Consider the following 13,043-nt stretch of genomic DNA (forward strand, 5'->3'; position numbering starts at 1 on the left):
AGGGATCAAGAAAAGAGGTGCAAGCTACTACTAATTTAAACTTTCTTGGTTCTTAGTGCTGATTTTGGTCTTGTACAAGCATGCGGCTCTTCTTGAAAGACCTGCAGCTTACTACCTTTATTGACAACAAAGGACAGCAGGGCTGATTTGATGACTTTTTAGCTTTTTTACTTTGTATTGTTTGTTTTTTTCTTTTTTTACTAAATAAAGAATCAGGTATCCACTTTTGAGTAATGCATATAGAATGGGACTTCAGGATTTTCAGTACTGGTAATTGCTGGTTTAACTTTTCAAGTTGTCACCCATGCTCAGTGGTTTTGAAAACTACCTTAATAAAGTAAGCCTTATTTCAATGCAATACATTCACCTGCCCCTCTTCAACCTTTATAACTCATTTCTGGCATGCAGCCAGAACCACCACTGCCACCATATGCATCATCTGCTCTGTTTAATAAGGTCTTATTGTGCTGTACCACTCCCCAGACAATCTGATTTTGCAGGAAATGCAGGATAGTGCTAGAAGATGGATTGTTAAAGGCTTTGCCACTGACGGGGCCTGTATGATTAAAGCAATTAAGGGTGCTGACTTGCAGCATCCTTAGATTTGCTGACTCCCTCATTCTCTTTTGCACCAAACAGCTTTTGGTGTCAGATGGAACAAGTAAAAGACAATTGGTGAAATCCTTGGCCTCATTAAAGTTAACAGGAGTTTGGCTGTTGAACATAATAGGGGCAGGATTTCATCCAATACTTCCTGTGTACACTGCACCTCTGCATATATTTATACCACTTGGTGAAGGGCACTAATCACCAGTTGTCTTCGATTAGTTCAGCCTTACCTGTTCTAGGATCAAAGTAGCTTGATCCAGGGTCCAAGCACACTCTAGCTCTGTATATTGTATATTAACCAATGGAGAGAGGAGAGGAAAAGAAAGGCAGCCTCTTTGAACCTGTCTGTATCAGCAATGGGCTGTAGTAGAGCAGTGAGAGCCAGCCTCGTCAGATATGCCAGAAATTAGCCCCACACCCTCCCCGAGTACTGCTCTGATCTTTCACTTACCCTGCGTTGTTTACTCTGCTTTTTGCTTCCTGCTTTGTGCTTCTCACCTGACCTGATGCTCTGCTCCCTGCCCTGTCTGCCACTGCTACTGTTCCCTCCCCAAATCTGCCCCACACCAGGCTGCCCATGTCACCTGTGGCACCTGCACCATAGGTTGGCCACCCTTGTACCAGGGAATGGTAAAGTATAACTGTTCTGCTCTGCACACACTATGCTCAAAAACAAACGTAATATAATCACCTTAGAGTAGAGTTGGACATGCACCAATAAATATGACCAAGACAGCAAACTTCTTGGTATGTGAAAGAAAAGAATACCAGTGAAGGAAGACATTTGTAGGCTGGGGGAACTATTACAAGAACAAACAGAAGAAAGCAAGTGTTACAGGGTATGTCTGCATCATTCCTAGAAGGGAAAGGTAGTTAGCCATATTGGTCTGAAGGCAGGGTAGATTTGCACCTTACAGACTAACTAAATTAGAGATATATAGCATAAGCTTCATGAGCCCAATCTCACTTCATCAGATACTGTGAAAGGGCATGTACAAAGCAGTGTATAAAATGGAGAGAATGATTTGAACCCAAAAGACAGGCCATTCTTGAGCATACCCTACCCCTCCCCTTGCTTCCTGTCACATATATCAAACCTGCAATTGCTTCAGCAGGGTCACTCCAGGTGTTTCCCTCTGGGCTAAGAGCATTAAAAGCATCCAGAGGAGGAGACTTGCAACATTTTCAGTTTGACTCTGCCAGACGGTGGCAACGTGTAAGGGGTGCACATGTATCCCCTGAGATCACTGGTGCACCCCCTGACCAGCCACTCTCACTGCTTAGGCAATGGGCAGGGCGGGCAGGTGAGAACGCCGGTGCTTGCAAGCCCTGGCTGGGGAGTGGAGCACTGTGGCGCTCCCAGAAGCAGCCGCAGCCACGTCCCCACCCCTCCCCCCCGGTCACCAGCCACAGGGGGACCCCTCCCTGCCCTGACTAAGGCAGCACCAGTTGCCCATGCTCCCAGAAGACATCACAAGTGGTAATACTGAATAATTTTACTTCTGTACTGGCCTTGTAAGCAAATATTATGACAGAGTATAGAGTTTGCCAAGGTTTTCCCTGCCTTCACGAGATAGTTTCAATTAATCTATCAAAAGTATGTCTTCTGCCTGCCCCACAAAGTCTATAAATCTTCACCAGCTCTGTTTTCCTTTTCAACATAATTCTCAGGCAAATGACACTGTTTCCTTAGTCTGGGAGCTAGGGAAGTTTCACTGGACCTTGTTAAGTTTTGACTTTTTATTATTATTGCCCTATTGCCAAAATTCCCTAAGACGAAAACTCTGTCTCACTTTGAAAAAGGTGCTTACTTAGCATCATGAGCACAAGATTGAGTTTCTCCGTAATCACTCAGAATCAAGTACTCTGACAAAGGCTTGCTTTATTCATTGTCCAAGTTCTACTTTTGCATAAAAGGACCCTCAGCTCAGGATGGCTACCATTTTTAACTGGCTCATGCCTAAAATGTACAATTTCACGAATCGTCCTTTCCTAGACTAATATAGCAACAACAATTAATAATTGAAGTTAACATAATACAGAATTTCAAATTATATATATACAACTTAGAAGTAATGGTCAATCAGTATCTTAAGTTCTCTGTGATTCTGTCAGTCTCTGGGACAGCAATACTACTGTTGTTAGGAAGCTCTAAGTCCGTTCATTTTGGTTATGCCATAATCTGGGACTCATCCTTCTCAACCTGCTCTGATGTTGCCTGTTTGAGAAGTTCTTAGGCAAGATGGCCAACTCACCATTCCTCATCCTCTTTTCAGGACTTTTTAAGTGTCACATATTCCTTCATAGTAACATTCTGTCTTCATAGTACCATTTTCCACAGCTGGCTTTGGAAGAAAAGATGTGGATCCCCACATGTGTGGGGATGAAATATCGCATGTTATATTTGAGAAAATCCTCTTTTTTTCTGACCAGTGTAAACACATTGCTGTCTGCTTTACTCCACTTAGCCAATTTTTTTTGTGCTACCAGCTTGTGTTTTTTCTCTTAACTTGGCCTATATTTTGGCATAAGCAACAAATAACTATTTCCTCAGTGTTACTATTCATTTCAGGACAATACAAGTATCTCCAGTTTTTTAGATTTGATTAATAATATAAAAGCCATGATATATGTGTGTGTGTGTGTGTATGTGTGTGTTTATTCAGTCTGATATAAAATTATATATCAGAATAGCTGATACATCAGCTGATGAAATGAGGTTTTGATCATAAAAACTTATATATCTCTAATTCAGTTGCAATTTTACCCTGTCTTCTGCCTGATTTTAGACTAACACAGTCAAGTACAGAGGAATGGCATTTAGAGATTTTTCTGGATCTGTCAGTCTTAACTGAAAAAGATTCATACTTACAATAGAAAATTATTCTTATTGAAATTTCCACTGTAGGTCTACAGCATCTATATCTTTAACAGAGATGTCTTTAGTCATCCCTGCTGCTTTTTAGCCTTTCTTTAATCCATAGGATTTATCAGGACTATTATTCACTAGGATTCTCCGTGTTCTCTTATAAGGAAAAATAAAAGACCTCTCTAGGAGACTGAAAGTAGAGGAGAATCATCATAAACTTTATTTACCTTTGAATGTGCTGTATCAGCCATTCTAAATGCTACTGGAAGCAACTCCAAGATACAGTACATCAGAGGAAACAAGTGACAATGTTCTTCTCATTTAGGTATAACATATTAAAACTTGGTGGAAGGTGAACTTGCACAGCTGTTGAGAGAAATCTGATAGCCTAACCATACATTTTTTTGAGCTCAGCTACATCCTGACAGTGAACAGAACCCAGCTGCACTGAAGAGCTATCTCGCTGTATGATTCTTTAGACCACACTGTAAAGCTGGGGTGGGCAGTTATTTTGGCTGGAGGGCCACTTAATAATTTTGGTGTCCTCTCATTAGCTACATCACTCGCTGACACCTGCTCTCTCTCTCTCTCTCTCTCTCTCTCTCCCTCTTCCCCACCTCCCTCCTCCCTGCCTGAACTGTCCTTGCAGCTACAGCATGCCCCGAGCCACAAAGTCCCAGCCCCGTCTGCAGCTTACAACAGCTTGCATGCTGGAAGCAGTGTTGGGTGGGCACCAGCCTCTGCTCTGGATGCTACCAACAAGTTCCCTGTGGGGATTGGGGCAACTGTCCAAGACCACAGCTGATGTGCTGAAGCATCAGCATCAGCTGCAGATCTGGACGGACACCCCAATCCAGACCCAGAACCTGCTGGGCAAGTCCACAGCTGATGCCAGCACCTGGGGCAGGAGCTAGTGTAAGCTGCAGAAGAGGCCGAGATGTGCCTGGCACTACCCAGGAGCCAGAGCCACTGGCTGCTCATGGGCCAGATCCTCTGACCTTGTAGCCTCCTGCCCACGGGCTGGATAGAGTCAGCTGGTGAAACGAATCTGGCCCACGGGCTGTATTTCCTCCCTCTGCTGCCCCATTCTAAAGCCTGTTGAAATGATTTCTGTTTCAGTTTCCTATCAAGAAAAGAACAGCTCTAGTGACCAGACTGGGAACATTTTAATATAATTTACACCATATTGTCTTGAATATGAAAGGACTTGGGAATATGAGAAGCCTTCTGATAAACCGGATTTTATATAGGTTATCTGTAGAGCCCAGTTGGATCCAATACAATGTTCCTTTAGTTAATCAGATGTTCTGTTTAACTGAATGCCTTTTAGACAGGGTGGTTCAGTTAAGCTACTATACATGTTTATTTGTACTATTTAAAGCCATATTTCCAATATTTCCAATAACATGTAGGAATATTTCAGTTTTTTAGAAAAATGTCATTTTCAGCTTCAGTACAACTTTAGAAATTAGGGATGGCGAAAGCCTACTTAGGACAGTTATGAACAAACGCACAAATTACAGCAAGTTAAAAAGAGGGCAGGGATATCCTGTTTGTCCGTAACTGTCCATGTGTCTGCACTTATTCCATGGTAGCTAAGCCTTGTAATGATGTATGTCAGCATTTCCCAACCGGTGTGCCACAGCACACCTGGACATGCCTGACAGCACACCAGTGTGCTGCAGCATTTTGGGCTAGAGCATGGCTCCAGCCAGGCACAGGGGGCATGGCTTTAGCCCAAAATGCTGTTCGATTGGCCAGGCACCACCCATCCCCCTGCTCTGCATCTGGTGTGCCACAGTGCTTTTTTATTTAGGTAAGTATGCTGTGGGGTGAAAAGGGTTGGGAAACGCTGATGTATGTCATATCATGCCATTCAGTTCTCCAGGGATATGTCTACATAATAAAATGTAGTACTATGCAGAAATATGCAAAATAGGTCAGATACCTAAAATACAAAATAATATATTATCCTGGAAGTTATTAATAACAAGTGGCTGTGTCACTTGTTGCTTCTTTCTTAATTCCAGACAACTTTAAGAGTGCCATTAGAGCTTTCTGGAGAAAATGCTACCATTGAACTCTGTTTCACTGAACTATTTTTCTTTGCTAATGGACGAACTTGTCAGGTATAGATCCGAATCATCTCATGTATGAAATTATAGTTTTCTCTGAAAAATTATATAATACATATTCATTTTCAATATTACTGATTCCATTAAAAAGAATACTATTGTTATATCGCTTAGAAATTAAATTAAATTATTTTAATAGCAATAACATAATGTACATTGTAAGTTTTATTTGCCATTATTTTTTCAAACAGGACATGAATTACAAAACCTGGATATGAAAAACTCTGGAGCTTGTGTCACTCATTTTCTATTCAATTACACACACTTTTCAAAGAAATCTGTGCAAAAATCTGTTAATGTATATCATTCACTTCTGTTTAAAAAAAAGATTTCTGTGGATAAGTTTTGTGTGCAGAAGTTACTTCTCACTAACCACATCTACATAAGACACTGATGGTGCAGTCATTACTGCACTGTCATTTAGTACTTGTTTAAACAAGTATTAAATGACTGCCCAGTAACCAGTGTTACTGAGCAGACAGCTTTTTCACGATACTGACTGTGCAGGAGCCCAAGACTACTGTGCAGTAGCATTCCATCATAGTTATAATTAAGTTGCATATCATTAAAAATTGCTGCTTTACCTATTCAGCTATTCAGAATAATGAAATACTAGGTTTTATTTCTTTCAGCATAAAGGAGAAACCCAGAGATGAACTGTGTATTCTGACACTTTTCAGAAAGTTACTTGCAGAATTCCTTATACTTTCATCTAAAAGATTTTCTATTTGAACTAAAAATTAATATATGTTGCACAATCCTGCCTAGTCCAGGCTTTGTAAAGTGCTGCAGGGTTGTGTTCAGAGCACTCTGTGTGCAAAGTGAGACCTCTTCTAAAATGAGTCAAGCCGATACTCCAGGGCATGCAACTCTTTTTTCCAGTTGCACAGCATTTAGAGTGAAGGCAGTGGCAGTTCTTCTTCAAACCACCTCATCAGTGTATTTCAGCTTTTATGAATAATGACATCATGGTGTGGTAAGAGGTTAGGGCAGTCTCCATGTCAGTTCATTCTTTGATGTTGATCTCTGTCTTACAAGAAGGTAGTTGCACAGATGTATAGAACCACTAATATTTCCCATCATTCTTTCATGGCTGTTTTTGTGTCTGAGGACCCTGGTTAAGGAGCAGGTGGATAGCAAGGGACAGTTAGTCCTACATCAGAAGTGACACATTCTCATTTAGATAAAACATATTAAAAATTAGTTGGCACTTTAATGAGAGCTTCTTTCCTAGTAGCTAGAAGGCAAGGAGAATGAACAGCATGCCAACCCTCCCTCCCCACTCACCTGGTCAGTGGAGCAGGTAGGGGATTTTGCTTTGCTGCTCCAGTCCCCTCCCAGACCAGTTTGGGAAGGGACAAGAGAAGTGGGCAGTTCTTCCTGCTTGTTCTCCCACCAGGCAGTTCCTGGTCTGGGGAAGTGCCAGGAGCATTTTCCTAGTTTCTCATTCTTTGAACTAGACCAGGAGGGGAATATACAAGTGTTCACTCTTACATGGGTTTCTCAGCCTGGAAGCTTTTTCTCCTGGGAAGGGCATGTTTCCCCTGGGAGAAATTGAGTGTACGCTTATATTGTCATAGTTTCTACCAGGAGCATGAGAATTCTCCTGGTAAAAACATAATGCCTGTAGGTGGCCAATGTGCTGCTGAGCTTCAGCAACTATCTAGAAAATAGAGTTAAGTGGTATTTCATGAGCAGTCATGGCAACATGCATTTGGAGTTGTTCCCCATCCAGTAAGGACCTTTGCTTTATTCATTTAAACATCAAGCTCTTTGTCCCGTACTTGGATAACATTGTTTTTCATGCAGAAGTCTCCTGATGCATTGTAGTTTATCCATTAAAATATTTAAAAATACTTTGGAATTGCTTGCTTTGTTTTTAAAGACAGATGGGTAATTTTAAGTAGTCTCTGTGCTATTGCATGGCTTAAATTTCTGAATCTGCCTGGATTTCTCTGTTTAGCCAGACGTGGCTAAAATGGGGGGGGGCAGAAGACCGAAAGGCACTTTGAGATGCTGACTCTGACACCCCTGTGAGATATTAACCACTTTATCACATTTTAAGTGTAATTATGTCTTAAGTAGTGACCTGGCCTCATGTTCATTCAATTAATGGTATAATAAAATGAGAAATAAGCCAGGAAGTTATACAAAATATGTCCAATAATTTTGTAGCTAGTTCCTTTCATGGCCTTCAGCTGAATGTGTGGCCAGTGTGCCCAAGTGCTGGAGCATACCAAAACCCTTCAGGATTCCCTTTGACTCTTGAGGCTGGGAATGATGATCAGCTAATCAGGGCTTCCAGCCAGGGGAACACAGGGAGCCAAGCTTCCTACTTGGCAGTGCAGGGGGAGGCCAGGATCATGATCCCAGCCTCCCCCTGCACCAGCAACTTGGTGCAATGGGTTCTGATGCTCAGTCCCACAATTGCATCTCCTGCCATGCACATATGTTGGGATTTGTGCATCATATCCCATTGTGCCTTTAATCTAACATCTGTCAGTGGCCCAAGAGATAGATCAGTGGAAGCCCTTCAAAAACCAAAACAAAAAAGATTTTAAAATAGCATCTTTGCAATACAGTAGTGGGCCATTCTCCTATCCCACTACACGTTGAACACCAGTGGCTTTGAACACTACTAAAGGGTATTCACACAGACCAATGTCTCCAAATAATTGTTTCCAAGAAAAGAGAATCCCAGAAGGACTTCTGTTGACTAACAGGTGATGAAAGTTTATATGGCAGAGAAACAATATCATAGTTGTAGTGGTTAGAGCATTGAGTTAAGGCAGCAAAGACAGACAGCTTCAGACCCCCTCTAGGCAAGCGGGACCTAGAAACATCTTCTGCTTCCTGGGCAAGTGCTTTAATCACTCACCTACTGAAACTAAAACATATGAGGGTCCCTCTCCTTATCTGGCATCTAACCTCTGTTAGTTATGGAGTTTTGCCAGCTACATTTTCAAGGTTTTTCTGTGCACGTGGTATGTGTGTGTACGTAGTCACATATGTACCCAGCAAGCACGTAGCCTATGTGCATGCTCACTTTACTTATATGCACATACTTATATGTCCTTACAGCAGAGGGTATGGAATCTCAATTTGTAAATGCCAAAAATCTACTTACAGAGATAGAAAACTGCCTTTTAAGTATACAAGGGGTATTCTACGTGTAGTCTTTTAAGTCTGTACTACTTTGGGCCTTAAGCTATAAGCTCCAATTCACCCAAATTCTAAATCAAGTGACTTAACTTTTAGCCACAGATATGTGTTTTGTTAAATGTTTGGGTTTAAACAAATGCTTTAATATTTGGTTACATCATGGCCAAAGAAGTTGTATAAAACAACTAGAATGCCATGGCATTAAATATGTACCCATTTCTGAGAAGTTAGTGCAGATGTTATGATCATTAGTAAGTTGGAGAGCAAGTGTATCTGCAACAGCACAATCACCAGTCTAGAGATGTACTTGTTAAAATTTTGTCCCCAAATAAAAAAGGAGAGTTGAGGTGAACCTGTGTCTGATGTAGGCCCTTTTTCAGTGAAGATTGAAGAAGAGTCCAAAACCCCATCTAGTGTTTGCTTTCCACATATTTGGAGAGGATCTCCCGATTTGTAGCCTTGATCTTCCATGCTACAGAATAAGTCAATTCCTTTTAGTCCCACTTTTAGTGGCCATGGACAGCAATCAGTCACTGTCCTTTTATCATTCTTCCAACATGTAACAGTTTATCATTGTCTAAGAACTTTCCTCTTCCTAGACTTTCCTCTTTCTTCTCTTGACTAAACAAAACCAGTTTGTTCAGCCTTTCCTGATAGATCTTATCATTCTTGTTCTCCTATGGAATGTGTGCACTTAATCAAGACTCTTAAAGTCTGGTGCTCAAAATTGAATTGTTAATACATTTCAGAATTATTCCTTCTTTTGCAACAACATCATACTCTTGACTCTTACTGAGTTTGTGATCTATTATGTTGGCACTGGATTTATGACCCAGATACCTTATTCGAGCAGACCCAAACCCTCAGACTGATCACGACCTTTCCATTCGATAATAGGCATTTTTTCTTGATACACAGTAATACCAGATGAGACTAATGCAGGCAAGGCAAACAATTCTATATCTACCAGTCCTTGTGTGTCACAGAAGGAAGGCATGTCTGCCCAGTACCTGAGCTTCACCCTGTGGTTCTTTTCTTTAATGTCAGATGGCAGCAGCCTTGGAGCTCAGGGGTCAAGACCTATCTCCCTGTTCCCCCAGTAGAGTGGGTGAGACGGGCTGATAATGTGCCCTCTGTCCATGGTAGCCTTGGGTTCCCCCATCAGAGACCCTTTGCTGTTCTGAAATCCCCCCTTTTGTATTCTTTTCCTCCTCTGATGACTCTTCATCTCCTGGCATCATTGATTGGTCTCCCTTTGATCATCATGCTGTCCACATTATGTTCTGTCAGCATATTCCTTTGTTCCAACAAGCCTATCATATGCACACATCTGAGTTTGGTTATTTACCAATGTCTTAATTTGGTCTGTCCACCAAAACCAGAAATCCCAAGGGCTCTGCCGCCTTATCTCATATTATGGAACAGTGTGATACATGTCGTCAGTTTCACAGCCTGTTTCTGCTGGCTTCAAAGACAGTGGGTGTGGAAGGAAACTTTGTCACAAATAGGGTTTTAGAAACCAATTAACCCTTGCTGTTCCCCTGAACCATGGTTCTAATACATATCTATTTTACCTACAATCCAGTTCCCAAAAGCAAATGTTTAAATACCATTTTCTAGCCATTACATTATAACCTTCAGGTCCTTTCATGATATACATGTGCCTAGCCAGTTGCTCCCCATTTTGCATTCAGTTTCTTCCTACATGTAGCACTTGTCTCTTCTTTTCATATTGTTGATTTTGGACACTATCTCCAGTTTGTCAACTTGATTTTGAAGTATGATCCTGTTCTCCAGCGTGCTTACAACCTCTCTTAAATTGGTGCCAACTTCAGGGTTTATCAGCATACTTCAGAATACTTTAAAAGCTTACAGCTGGTTTAAATTATTTTCAAAATTATTTTTTAAAAGAAAGTGCTTCCAAGCACTTCTGCAATCTTCACATATGGATACAGCATGTTAAGAAAATACACACAGCGGTAAGTGAGGAACAGGAAATAGTTGTAGTATCTCAGATAAGGTGTGGTAAATGTGGCTTTTTGGCAGTACTGGTGAGTTTGTGAGCTCAGCTCTCCTGCTACTCTATATATACTTCTATCTAAATGGACTTCATACATTAAGAGCTATCATACTACCTAAATGCCAACTCTACTTGTTGTGGCTCTTTGGTAATTGTAATTAGTGTGGCTATAATGGACTTTATTCTGGTAGTTTAAAACCACAGTTCCCAAACTAGGAAGTGCAACCTCAGGTGGCATCAGAGCAGTTACAAGCAGGGTCAAAAGCACCCCAAAGCCCATGATTTTTCTAGGTCTACAATTATGTTATTCCTTTAATTAACAGAGGGCAGGGATTTTACAGTATCTCAACTGTTGCACTATAATGTTGAGCATCTCCGCTCCTATCCTGTAGTATGAGTTTTGGGTAAGCTGCCCCCATTTAGTTCTCACTGGAGTAAGAACCAGTTGCTATAAAGTCACTATTAAAAAGAAACAGGAGTATCATTCCATTTCTCACTCCCATCACAGCTACTTGCCTTTCCTCGTCCAGGTTTTTTGTTTGTTTGTTTTAAAAAGAAAAACACTAAAAAAACCCGACAAGAAATGTACAAAGGTATTTTTAATACAGGTAATAACTTCTCATACTAACAGCAACATAACTCAATTGACCTATCATTAGAAACAAGTCCATGGTCTATAGCAGTGGTTTTCAACACTTTTTTATTTGTGGACCCCTAAAAAAATTTTGAATGGAGGTACATATCCTTTTGAATTGTAAGCATGGGTATTCATATACTTTTGATTGATCATAGTCATCTTTTGTGGACCACAGGTTGAAAACCACTAGTATACAGAAACCCCAACCCAAAGCCAGTCCTAGGATGCCAAGTTCAGGCCTCCATCTCTGCTGGCTAGTCAACAATGTTAGTTCATACAACCCAAAGTATCATGGGCTCATCTACTAGTCAGTGTGGAATAGGAAAAACAAATATAACTTTCAACATCTAACTTTTTTCAAGATGAATGACATCATATAAAAATGAAAACAAGATAATATTATAAAATGTATGGTAGTGGATGGTGTTACCTGAGATACTTTCATTCTCTAGCATGACCTATTGTAATTTACTTGTGGCTTCTTTTCAGCCTTTGACTTATTAGGTATGAAAGGCCATCACTAATATATGCCAGGATGTTTAATATCATGTTGTCCATTATCATGTATTCATAATATAGGTAATCTTATGCACTGTTACATTTTAAGTTTCTGCTCATTGATTGATGTAGTTATTGTATTATTCTTTATTTCTATTTCTGCTTTATTTCCTCCTGTCCTCCTCCTATCATTTTTTCCATCTAGGAAAAGAGTTGAGAAAGAAAGTGTCTGTTTTTCCACAGACAGGGGTTTTTTTCATTTTGATGTTTATCAACTGTTTCTTCCCTTTTATTTTCTTAGCCATCTCCTGTTTCCCATTTCTTTTTTCTTCCAAACTTACTTCAGTCAGATATGACTCTGCTGTCTGTTTGTCTCTCTCTTATCCTCTCCCCCCACCTCCATTTCTTCGCCTCTTCATTATTCTCTGTATGTCTATAAGCTTCAGTGCTTCCTTCCTACATTACTCACTTTTTCTAAATCTTAATATACTCCAGCAGAGGTAGGAGACTACAGGTAGTTTAAGGATATTAGAGCTGTGAGAGCTAACGAAATCTCTTCTCAGTTTTCTCCCTTCTCTGAGAAATATGGTGGATCCACCAACACTATATTATTTTTCTCAGCTCCAGTGGGACTGCTATAAATTCTTATCATCACATATATAAAGATAACAGAAGCCAAAGATCTCCCTTCTTCATTCCTGGAAACATAGGATAATGTAGGGTGGCCATGCTGGGTAATCAATTCCCTCCTAATGGGAGGGCAGGAGATAAGAGGTTAGGAGATCAAACTATTAACTCAGAATTGTAGCATTGATCAAATTCATCCCCAATGTATTTCTCATGTAGTTAAATCAGGGATTAATTTAGCCGAGAGAACTTTGTTCTGTATGATCAAAGATTATAACAAGCAGAGTGTGTGAGCAAGATATGCTGCTACTGATTAATCAGCATAAAAAGATGCCTAGTTCTGAAGCCCAAGTGACAACCCATACTGCAATCAGGTCTAAAAATATTCAGATCAAAGCAAATCTTCCCTTGTTCATATGGGTACAGAAAATTTTCATCAACATTGACATGCAAAGTATCAGCAGAAGGAAATGAATACTGCCTTTC

At 40.5% G+C, this 13,043-nt stretch overlaps 1 protein-coding gene across 3 annotated transcripts in view; it reads left to right on the forward strand.

The window, feature by feature from the left end:
• The window catches only part of CRIM1 (cysteine rich transmembrane BMP regulator 1), a 396,377-nt gene that overhangs the window by 337,332 nt on the left and 46,002 nt on the right, over positions 1-13,043 (forward strand). The gene's annotated exons all lie outside the window — the stretch shown is intronic.

This window comes from Crocodylus siamensis, chromosome 1 (assembly GCF_052110815.1).
Source record: "Crocodylus siamensis isolate JL-2025a chromosome 1, ASM5211081v1, whole genome shotgun sequence".
Taxonomy (NCBI): domain Eukaryota; kingdom Metazoa; phylum Chordata; order Crocodylia; family Crocodylidae; genus Crocodylus; species Crocodylus siamensis.